We start from the raw sequence: 12,500 nt of genomic DNA on the forward strand, positions 1-12,500 counted from the left end.
TGAGCCAGCCAGGCACCCCCAGTCTGTCCCATTTTAAGTGCTGCTCCCATTTCAGTGTTCATAAAGCACCACGATCCTTTGGTGAAAGAAAATCACTCCTCATCTGCTGCTGAAATATGATCAGTAATCTCCAAGCCCTTTCTTTGCAAAATCAGAATCATGTCTGACACTTAGAATTCAGAATTTCTATACAACAGATTTCCTAGACAGATCCTAGAGGCTACTGTCCCTTTGGGCTGGCCCATATCTACCTTCCATGTCCACCACCTCACCTCTAAATTGTATTGCCCCTTTCTTCCCAGGGCAACATGCTGGCTAACATCGTTAGATATTTTTGATCATGCCTCTTCACTGCTAATCTTGGAAACTGAGCAGGTCAGTATTTGGATGGCAGACTGAGATGGTAAGCCTCCAAGAAGTTCCCCAATGAATTCCCTCGCTTATATTCATACCTGTGCCTAGGACCCTCCCATACTGTACCAGGACTGGTCTGTGTGACCAACAGAATACAGCAGAAGTGCTGGTATGTCACTGCAGAGATTACATTATAATGAACAATGCAGCTTCTGTTTTGTCCTCTTTCTCTCTCTGATCATGAGTTTGGGGGAAATCAAGCTGCCATGTTGTGAACAGCCATATGAAGAGGCCCATGTGGTAAGACACCAAGACCCTCCAGCCGGCAGCCATGTGAGTGAACCTGGAAGCAAATCCTCTTGCCCTGTCATGCCTTCAGATGACCTTCCTCCTGGCCAAGACCTTGAGTGCAGCCTCATGAAAGATCTTGAACCAGAACTAGCCAACCAAGCTGATCCCATGCTCCTGACTCTCAGAAACTTTGTGAAAGAATAGATAATTTGCTGTTTTCAGCCACTGTTTTCAGGTAATCTGTTATGCAGCATAATACATACTAACAGGTACTACAGAGTTTTCGTTTTTGTTTTATTTTGTTTTCTTCTAGTCTTTAAGTGACTTGAGAGTAGGAGCCATATCTTATTCATCTTTAGGTTCAGCGGAGTGACTAAGGACACAGCAGATCCAATAACGGTTTTCTGAATGATGATCATCCCCTTCCTGTTTTTATCATTAAAGTAAATTCAATGACAATTACACATCCAGACTTCTGACTTAACTAAAGATTTTTTTTTTTAAATAATGTGGTTTAAATCAGAGGATATAGAAGAGAAAAAAAAATTCTGAAATGAGATCACCTTTCAAAAGCTCCAATTTTTTTAATGCTCCCGCCATTAAGAGTTCAATATAAATTTACAATGAGGCTCAGTGAGCAATTTAGGAAGCCTTGGCCTCCTGCCTTATAAGCATTCATGATTACAAACTAAAACTTGGCCTCTCCAGCTAAGCCATGACAGCATGATGGGAAAGAGTAAAGGCTGACGTAAGTTAAAAGAAATAAACTCCTGTGGGTCTTGGGTTTTAGGGAACAGTAGACTTGAACTCAAAATAATCTAGGGAGAACATTCCTAAAGGTGAGTATCCTTTGCTAACTTAGTGGCTTGGGGTGCATCAGGGATCAAACTTCCCTGCTTCAGTAGGAAGCAACTATATTCTTCAGCAGTAGACATCTGTTCTGAAAGATACTTGATGGTAGATACAGCCCTCCAGGTCCACCAACCCCCATATTCTAATACATTCTTATTGGGAAATCATAGGTTACAAAAATGGGATAAAATAATCTCATCACCGTATTGAGAAATGAAGATGCATCTATTTGGAAATCTCTTAGGAGATGTGTTTGTTTGAGCTGACATTTACTAACAGAGCAACATTTCTTTTTTCTTTTTTTTCCCCACTGACTAAGCCCCTTTCCTAGACAGTAACCTCCTCTGAGAGAGAGTTATTGTAGGTATTACTCCAGAGGGTAGAGAGAAGGGTTCACTGAGTAGAAAGAAGAAAAGCAAGGTTCTGCTCAGCACACTTGGAAGTTTTACCAAAGGAAAGTTCAAGCTGCATGAATGAAAAGGACAGCATTTCACTGAGGAATAATTTTGTTGGATTGAGTGAGCTAGATCTTAAGGGACCAGAAATCTGGGTAATCTCTAGCCTTCTTCTTCTACGAAAGAAAAGATTCGAGAAAAGCCAGCTTCCTTCCCTCCACTCTCAACTAGCTGACAAGTAAATACAGCTCAAGGAGCTGAAGTGAGGATCTTTTATTTTTGTCATAAAAAAAATCACTAAATTATTAAAAGAGAAAAAATGAATAGGGTGGTACAAAAAAGGGCCTCAGGTTTGGTGAACTTCCATTCCACAAAACAAGCTTTGATTCTTGGATCACTTGACAAAGCCTGCTTACTTCTCAAAAATGTGAGGATTGCCCTGAAAGAGAAGATGATATACCCTAAGGACTAAACCATAAACCAACAGACTCCTTAGAAAAAAAATTGGCAGCTCTGTTCTTTAATTACATTCTGCTTTTTCATTAAAACAAATCCTCAGACTATGTAATACATAAAGTTTAAACACATATTTTAAAAGCAAGAATACACATACATGAGAAAATAATGCTGATTTTAAATGTTGACTTCTATAATTTTGTGGGGTTTTTAAGTTTATTTATTTATTTTGAGAGAGAGAGCATGAATAAGAGTGGCGGGGTGGGAGCAGAGAGAGGGAGAGAGAGAATCCCAAGCAGGTTCTGAGCTTTCAGCTTGGAGTCTGACATAGGGTTCAAATTCATGAACCATGAGATCACGACTTGAGCAAAAACCAAGAATCGAACACTCAACTCATGGAGCCACCCAGGCACCTGTGAAATTTTGGTTATAAAAACACAAAGACTTTTCTATCACCTTCATATCATAAATTATCAGTAAAACACTAAGGAGAAACAGAAACATATTCTCTATTTTTTTCCCATAGTCTCCATTTTTGATGAAAGTAGGAGACATACCTAATTTTGAACCATGGTACAAGAAGTTGAAAAGCAGGGCTCCTGGGTGGCTCAGTTGGTTAAGTGTCTGACTTTAGCTCAGGTCATGATTTCACTGTTCGTGAGTTCTAGCCCTTTGGATTCTGGGTCTCCTTCTCTCTGCCCCTCCCCTGCTTGTGCACTCTCTCTCTCTCTCTCAAAAATAAATAAAAAATTTTTAAAAATTTAATAAAATAAGAAAAAGAGTTGAAAAGCAGAGTATAGAGTAATATCTGCTCAATAGATATGCAGGAAGTGAACTGTAAACACCAGCAAAGTAGGAAATCAACAGGGAGGAGGACTCTTCACCCTGAAGCTCAGGAATGAAGGCCTTTGGGTATCAGGTGTTGGCTTAAGGCAGGGGTAAGGCATGTGGCTAAAATCAGGCAGGACTGAAAGTCTGTCTCTACAAAGCATATGATTCACTCTTTCCTCCTCACTTTGTCTTTGGAGAAACCAAGCTAGAGAAATTCTAAGGACCATAACACCAGGAGCATAGGGTGTGGGGGAAGAAGGGTTGGGGCTCAAAATGAGGGCATTGTAGGAAAGCCTCCATTCCCTCCTCTTCTTCCGCACTGGACTCCCAGAATGCCTTAGGCAATTGTATATCCCCAAGGCAAGACCAGAGGATTCTGTTAATGAGACATGGAAGATTCTAGAAAAAAGACAAGCACCAGTATTTTGGGATTCTCTCAAGTGAAAAAAAAAAAAAAAACTGGCTCACAAAATCACCCTAGAGCCACCCCATCCACAACCCTAACCATGCATCAATCACCTTTTTAATACCTCACTCTTGTATATGAATAAAACAAGCATTTGAGCAATTTCTTCTCCTATGTTATAGATAAATACACATCTTTCTAAATCTTGAAAAATCCTCCCTGGCCTCTATTGTCTCTTCTAGCTCCAATCGAATCCCCCTTCGTTCTTTTCTCTGCCAGACTTTCTGTGGTGCCCCCCCACCCCGTCTTCCTCAGCTCCTGGCGTGGCCTTGACCATGAGGTTTGATTTCACCATCAGTTCCTTCTGCCCCCACCCCACACTTCCTAATGCTCAGAGCCAGTGACTTCTTGGATGATCCTCCTGCTGTTTTAACACTACTGACTCTTTCCCAGTCACCCAACCTCAAAACCTCAGCATGACTTTTTAAAAATAAACCTTTTATTTTAAAATAGTTTTAAATTTGCAGAGAAGTTGTGAAGATAGTAAAAGAGTCCCCGCCCATATCTCTACCACCCAGTGTTTCCTACTGGTAACATCTTACATTAGTGGATTGCATTTGTCACAACTAAGGAACCCATATTGACACACTATTATTATTTTTAAACTTTATTTTTGTTTTAGAAAGACAGAGAGAGAACTGTCAGAGAAGAACCTGTCGCAGGGCTCCATCTCAGAACTGTGAGATCATGACCTGAGCTGAAATCAAGTGTCAGCTGACTCCTGACTAAGCCACCAGGCACCCTGACACATTATTATTAACAAAAGCCCATACTTTATTCATGTTTCCTTAATTTTTACCTATTTCTCTATTTTTGTCCCAGGATCCCATCCAGGATATCACATTACATTTAGCTCTTGTCTTTTTAGGTTTCTCTTGATTATAACAGTTCCTGAGACTTTCCTAGTTTTTGATGACCTTGACAGTTTTGAGGAGTGCTGGCCAAGATCTGTTTGCTGTTTCTCTCATGATTAGACTGGGGTTATGGGTTTGGGGGTGAAAGACCATAGAGGTGAAGTGTTGTTTTCATCACATCATATCAAAGGTACATACTATGAACATGGCTTATCACTGTTGATAACCTGACCTTGATCCACCTGGCAGAGATCCACTGTGAAGTTACTCTTTCCCACCCCTCTTTTCACACTGTACTTTTGACAAAGAAGTCACTATGCAGAGCCCACACTTTAGAGGTGAGGAGCTGTGGTCCTTCTCTTTCAGGCAGAGGAACCATAGAGATTACTTGGAATTCTTCTCAGTATCAGTCTTGACTCTTCTTTTGCCCTCACTCCAATTTTATTCGTTTTCCCAATCAGTGGGCAGTACAGTGGGGGTTCAAATCAGATACTGAAACTCCAAGCCCTGACCCTTTAGAGTCAAGAATGAATTATTCGTAGCATCTGAGGGCTTTCTTCCTCCTCTCTTTCCTTCCTTCAACAAATGCTGGTTGTCAGCTATGCACTTGGCACCATACAGGGGACCCCGCCTTATCCTTGGTTTGGTTTCCTGCAGTTTCAGTTACCCGTGGTCAACGGCAGTCTGGAGGGAGATGATCCTCCTTCTGATGTACTGTCAACAGTAACCTAACACCATTCACAACGTCTACGTCATCACCTCATTCATCTCATCAGGTAGGCATTTTATCATTTCACGTCATCACCAGAAGGAGGGTGAGTGCAGTACAATAAGATATTTTGAAAGAGAGACAGAGAGGGGCGCCTGGGTGGCGCAGTCGGTTAAGCTTCCGACTTCAGCCAGGTCACGATCTTGCGGTCCAGGAGTTCGAGCCCCGCGTCGGGCTCTGGGCTGATGGCTCAGAGCCTGGAGCCTGTTTCCGATTCTGTGTCTCCCTCTCTCTCTGCCCCTCCCCCGTTCATGCTCTGTCTATCTCTGTCGCAAAAATAAATAAACGTTGAAAAAAAAATTAAAAAAAAAAAAAAAAGAGAGACAGAGAGAGACCACATTCATATGACTTTTATTACAGTTATTATTACAGTTGTTCTATTTATTAGTTATTGTTATTAACTTCTTATGGTGCCTAATTTATAAATTAAACCTTACCATAGGTATGTCTGTGTAAGAAAAAACAGTATTTATAGAGTTTGGAACTATCTGTAGCTTCAGGAACCCACTGGGGGTCTTGGAACATACCATATTCTCCATGAATAAGGGGAAACTACTGTATTCGTTCTAGGAACACAAAGGTAAGTCAAATGGATACAGTCCCTGAGGACTGAAAGATTTGTAATAGTGACTTACAGCTTAGCTAAGGAGTCAGAGAAGGTTGCCCTGAGGTGGCAACTTCTGAGTTAGGATCTCAGTGGTGGGTAGAAGTAAGTCCAGGACGAATGGACACAAGATATGGCACCTGCAAAGGTTCTAACATGTGAGTGAGTGGAGGGGGAGTGCTACAGTACCACAGGCAGGGGAGTGAGCATGAAAGAGGCCTCTGGAACCCCAGGAAAGCCTGCCTCCTGCAGCTCCTATAAGCAATGTGTGGCCACCAACAGTGGGGCAGGGACATGCACAGACTGGAGTTTTAAACAGATTGTGAAGTCTGCCAGGGCAGAAGCTATAGAGGTGCAGGATGATTGGTGAGGAGTCTAGATAGGAGGTAACGGTAGCTTGGCCCAAGGTAGGGACAGTGGGAATAGAGAAAAATGGACAGATTCTAGAGATAGACAGAAACATCAGACCTTGGGTGAGTGACCTAACCTCTTTTTGCCTCGGTTTCTTCATTTGTAAAAGAAACAGAAACAGAAACCTACCTCACGAAGGTGTTATGAGGTAATGAATTAATATGCTCAAAGCATTTAAACAAGTGCCTGGCTCATATTAATTGCTATTAAAAATATTATTTCTATGTTCTCGAATAGGGTATCTAAATCCGCTGAGGACTCAACACCCTCAATGACAGAATGAGGAGGCTTGGCTATATAATTTTCAATACCTTCTCCAGCCCGAAATGGTTAAGATTCTTAACCATTATACGTTGCTACTCTAAGAGGACTATAAGCTTTTATGTATGCTGACCCCGGAGAGATCACTCAGTACATGTTACTTTGCCTTATTTAACCTATACCACTGCAATGCCCATTCCTTTTCAAAAACCTGACAATGCGCAATAAAGTGTTCTCCTGAGTAATTTTGCAAAATATGAAACTGATTTTCCAATCCTAAACATTTAACATTCAGGCCTGGTAGAATTTGGCCCTAGCATTTCTACCCATTACACAGTGACTCTGTCTTGCTGTTTCTGCTGTGCTTAGAAAGTATTTCAGGAAAGAATCGACCCCAAACAAGCTTAATCCAAAGACACAGCCAATGCCCGCAGAACCACGGCTTAAATGGCCGATTTGATTACTCAGGATAAAAGGAGGCCATTGTAATCACTGAATGATTGAGGATTTAAAAGCATCAACAGTGGGCCTGGCATCACACCAGGATGTATTCTTTGCAGTACAAAGAAGAAGGGCCTTGTCTTCCAGGAGCTTCCAATTCACGTAGGGAAGCAAGGGGAATCCATGTGCAAGAAAACTGAAGGTAAATCCTCAGAAATTATGAAGGATTTCTCAATTCGGACCGCAGAAGGACAAAAAAGAATTTGAAGGAGAGGAAATGGGGGATGGGTAATGATAAAAAGAGCCAAGAACATTGGGATTGGGATATAGCATCATACTGAGGTTTTTACATCAATAAAAAGTTTGCAACATGTCAACCAAAAGGCCAAACTCTTGCTCCTACCCGCTTCTGGCACACTCACGTCTTCAATACACACACAAACTAGGAGGAGCAAAGCAGAAACATGCCAAAGCCTTCTATCAAACTGAGTGAATGTATCTGTAATGATAACTGCAGATATTTCATTGTTAGCAACTTGGGATTATCACTTATGTAGCCCTAGAACCGTGCAATGTTCTTGAGGAAGGCAGACCTCCCAAGCCCTTGTTTATTTATTCAGTAAAAAATATCCTAACTTATTGGGGAGAGGGAAGGAGAAATCTCAGTACTTTTCAAATGAAGTAACACGAAAACAGCAAAGAAACAGAGGTTGCTAAAGGTGGAGAAAAAACATTAACCACAAATTCAGTTGTAAATGAGCTAACATTGCAAGTAAATTTGAACTAATAAAACAGATGAATTTACTGAAAACTTAACACCTCTCGACACAGCTGTCTGCCCAGTCAGGAAACCATTAACATCTTGTCACCAGTGCCCCAAGCACATCAATGATACGAACTCTAAAAACAACCCAGAACAACAAAAGGAAGGTGCCACCAAGTAGCCAATGGCGCCCATGCTTTCTCAACCCCCTTTTCACCATGTACATCTATGCACTGAAGAGTTTGCAAAAGCAAGAGGAACCTGGAGAGAAAAGGAGGAAAGCAACGCAGGCAACTTTGAAGAACAAAATGAAAGCGCAAATATTTCAACCAACTTGAGACCAGTTAAGTAACACCTTTTCAAAATCACAGTTGATAAACTGGGGTGGGTGTATGTGTGAGGGGGTTGTTAAAAGTCAGGAAAGCATCCCTTTCGTCATGATAAGTCATTAGAGACAGTATTCTATTTTAATAAGAAAGAAACATCATTTTCTCAAATTGAAATACCAAAGTAGGGGTCTCTACCTCAAAGGCAATCCTGAATTTGGCCCTTGTTGCTGTATTTGAGGCATTCATTGCTAAAAATGCTTTACCAAAGGAAAGCCGAAAAAAATTTTTTAAAGGTGAGATGAGAATCAGTTGTGCTCTCGGAAGCTTTGGTGATTGGTTTGCTCGTTCACTTCCTGAGTCAACAAACTGAACACCAACTGCGAGTCAGGATGATGGGAAGCGGCAGGTTCAAAAAGAGAAAGTCTCTTCCCTTGAAAGAACTTACTGTCCAGGGCATGGACTAGGGAAGCGTTAGAACAGGCGTGTGCCAAGATGCCGTGAGGACGTGAGGACACTGCCGAGGAAAGCTTCTTTCTGCTTGTGAAGTGGAGAAACTGAGCTAAGGCTCATCCAAGAGGAACAGGAAGGGCACTGGAGATCAAAGGAATAGCAGAGTTGGGGTGCCTCAGTGGCTCTGTCGGTTAAGCGTCTGACTTCAGCTCAGGTCATGATCTCCCAGCTCGTGAGTTCGAGCCCTGCGTCGGGCTCTGTGCTGACAGCTCAGAGCCTGGAGCCTGTTTTGGATTCTGTGTCTCCCTCTCTCTGTGCTCCTCCCCCACTTGTGCTCTGTCTCTCTCTGCCTCTCAAAACTAAGGAAACGTAATAAAAACAAAGGAATAGCAGAGTACCTGTTCTCAAGGGAATGGGGGCTTAGTAGGGCAAGCAAGGTAAATAGGGGCAGGGACTGCCGTGCAATGGGAGCACACTAGGCATGAATAGGAGATACGTAGCAGCAAAAAAAAAAAAAAAAAAAAAAAGTGAAAAACAACAACAAAAAAGGAGAATGAACTGAGTGGTTGGTTTGTGTCTGATAATACCAAAAGCTAATTTAAAATATTCAATGAAAGTTGTAGCAGGAAAAGGAATAAAACTCATGGGCAAAATAAAATAACAACATTCGGATCAGCTACACAGCCTGGGGCCGCTGCAAATTGAAAATGCGGAGTCCCTTTGTTCCAAAAGTATTCAGAATTTCCAGATTGTGCCAGGGAACATTCAACCAAGTGTGGGGCCCTTCAGAGCATTGGGCCCTAGGTGGCTACACAGGTTGCGCATTCACGAATCTGGCCCTGCTTATATTTGAAGAAAATTTCTAATGTTCACACCTATTCTTTAATACTACAGATAAATAACCCCCATTTCTCAAAGGGCCTGGCTACTACGAAGCACTTAATACACGCTAAGCACCAGGCTGGGAGCTTTGCTTTCACTTAATTTCCTCAGCAACCCATGAAGTAGGTATTACTACCCCCCACTCACAGATTACGACACCAAAGCGAAGAGAGGTATCTGCAGAAGGGAAGGGGATGTTGTCGATGTATGTGGAGGATACTCCCTCAATGCCTTGAGTCAAGCTGCCTGACCACCAGCGCTCACCAGGGACTTGCAAATGATGCTCTGATTTCTTTGCTATGGGATGGGCTTTGGCGGAGCCACGGAAGTCCAGAGTCCGGAAAGTCAGTTAAGACACTTTGTGCTTAGAGCGTGAGTTGAGAGACTGAGAGAGGAAGAGCCACCGTTCCCCGTGCGGGTCACGCCGCCCCACGGAGTCCCACAGCACCTACCTCTAGTAGGGATGTGAGCTGGATGTGGAGGGAGCAAAATGCCAGCACTCTCAGAATTGTCCTTTTTCAATACAGACACAGCTAGGGGGAGAAATTACATAATTTCCATGAGAAATTATGCATTCAAAGAGCACGTGCCCGCTACAAGAGTACTGAATCTATTTTAAAAGAAGTTATTAAATCTTTAGAACCTATAGTAATTTCTGATGTCTCCCAGCAAACCTCCAACTAATAGTTTGTTTTTTTTTTTTTTTTGAGACAAAGCCTTGCCTGAACGTTGGGGTTCAGCAGAGGACTCTCCCCTCCCCCACACCCTCCCTCTTCTATCAGTTTGCCAAATCACCTGAATCCTCTATTGCCATGGATGAAATTCAGTTTTTCCACTTTTTTAGGATAAGAATAAGAACTGCCATGATGACAACACACCATTCATTCTATAGTAAAAAAACACAAAGAATCTAAACATTTACTAAAACCCCTTGGATTGAAATATATATCTATATATGTATATAGATATATACACACATATATCTATATCTATATCTATATATCTATTATATCTATATCTATATATCTATATATCTATATATATCTATATATGTGTGTATACATATAGATATCTAGATACATATATACTATATGAATAGGTCAGTCCTCTTACATTTCTTTTGAGGGGAGGGGCTTTGGTGGTGCCTCTGTCCTTTGGTCTCCCCGGCCCTCCCACGACCCCTGCTGTGGCTCAGAGCACTCTGTGATTAATAGCTCTGCCAGCCATTCCGATTTAAAAACTATTCCTACTTTACGTCTTTTTTTCCACTCCATCCCTGATTTTCTCTGATCCTTATTTTTGTCCCCAGCAGAAATTCCCTACTGTCAGAATGTTCTCCTCACCCCCAAAGCCTCGTAACTGTATTCCACGGCGTTTTGTTTTGGGAAGCTTCTGTTAAGCAGATAATAGGCCTATTCGAATGAACTGACCAAAAGGTTCTACACAGGGTTATAATCTGTCAGTACCTCTTCCCTCACCCCCCATCCTCCATTCCAAATCCACAGTCGTGAGGCGCAAAGTAAGGGGGAAAAATGTTTTCAACCAACCCAGGGATACGCCACCTGGTCCCAAGCAGGCAGCGGCTTCCTTGTTCTGCTTGTACAATGGAAGTGTAAGTTGCATTTTCAAAATTATTCTGTCAGCCCCATGACAATTTATTTATTTTTTTATCCAGTTTCTCAACTCTGTTTGGGTAGCAATGTCTCGTCAATATCTCATTCAGGTGTAGCATGGAAAAGTCTAACAACCCTGGGCCGCCAGCCAAGCTTACTAGTGACTGACGCTCGCTTAACTGAGCAAAGATTTGCTCTGCATGAAGTGGGGCTTGACTATACAAGAACCAACAGTGACAGCGAGGGTGCCGGCTGGAATCCTAACAAAGCTGCTTCCAACTTGTGCTCAAGCAAGTGGAACCAGCACTTAAGCTGAATGTTAAGGGGTTTCAATCTTGGTACCTTTTTCCCCCCCATCATTTACCTTCTGAATAAACCCTGGGATTTTACAGAGAAAACAGCACATTAGCACCCTTAAATCACAAATCCTTGTACCTTTTTAAAAGGCTGTTGAAGATTTATTAACTTGTAGGAGCAATCATTTAATTGCTTGCCTCTGCTACACCACACGCTATTTTTTTTTTTTTAAATGACCAAATTAAACCTGCCGCACAAATTTGTGCTTTGAAGTTCCTGCAAAAGGATCATTCCTTTGAGGGAATGGTAAAGAGAAGAAACGAAATGCTCTCCTTTGGTACAGATGTCCACACACCCCCACCTTCCCCGCCCAAGATGCCTTCATACACAGAAGCAAATCAATCTCGTTTAAATGCTTCAAATTCATTTCCCAAGCCAGGTCCAAATTTCACTGTCATTTTTCCCTCTGTAATTTCAATGAAAGCCCATAAGCATTTACAAATGGAGGAACGTCATACTTACAATTCTGGGATGTGTAATGCAGCTGTGTATCTTATGAAAAAACTGTTATGTTTATATATTGCTGTCCTTCCTGTTCAAAGACCACACCACTCGGTAAAGCTGAAGAAACTAGTGAGAAACCCAAAGTCCTTTCCACACCACCGACGTGTGAAAACCATTCGTTGAATTGAGCTGCAGTGGCAATTAGCAGAGTCTGTTGTTTGAGACTTTGTCTCTTAGGTCAAATGCAGCCCAAAGTCAACGAGATAATTTACCATCTAACCACAATGAATTTGGTGATTTGCAACCGCAGAATCAAATATTTAGGCTAATTTCCACTTCACGTACATACACTAATAGGTACACACACAACTGCCCATCTGCACGTTTGGTTAGCTAGCAGTAATCCGAAGTTGTGTGTGGATAACTAGACAGCGTCTGAGTGACAGAGGCAGTGCATCTGGTTTTTTTAAGCCCTGGATGTCTTTTCCTTGGGAAGGAGCCCTGTTCCATTGCATCAGATGCCCAGTAACGCGATCTCATCAATCTATGTGAGCATCAGAAGTCGGGGCTGGTCACAAGTGAAATTCTCTTCCTTGCCAATTGAGATCGACATGTGCTGTTGTCATAAAGATCACACTATCCAATTGGACCAAATTGGTGGTCTTGAGAATAAACGA

General features: G+C 42.0%; 1 protein-coding gene across 9 annotated transcripts in view; it reads right to left on the reverse strand.

Moving 5' to 3' along the window:
• The window catches only part of ESRRG (estrogen related receptor gamma), a 633,554-nt gene that overhangs the window by 291,778 nt on the left and 329,276 nt on the right, over positions 1-12,500 (reverse strand). The window contains exon 3 of one of the 9 annotated variants that reach the window (XM_040460925.1): positions 9,862-9,942. The exons of the other annotated variants lie outside the window; for them this stretch is intronic. The gene's annotated coding sequence lies outside the window, so the exon portion shown is untranslated. The remainder of the gene's footprint in view (positions 1-9,861; positions 9,943-12,500) is intronic. 9 annotated transcript variants of the gene reach the window in all.

The sequence above is a fragment of the Herpailurus yagouaroundi genome, unplaced genomic scaffold (assembly GCF_014898765.1).
Source record: "Herpailurus yagouaroundi ecotype Mexico unplaced genomic scaffold, PumYag 253, whole genome shotgun sequence".
Classification (NCBI taxonomy): Eukaryota; Metazoa; Chordata; class Mammalia; order Carnivora; family Felidae; genus Herpailurus; species Herpailurus yagouaroundi.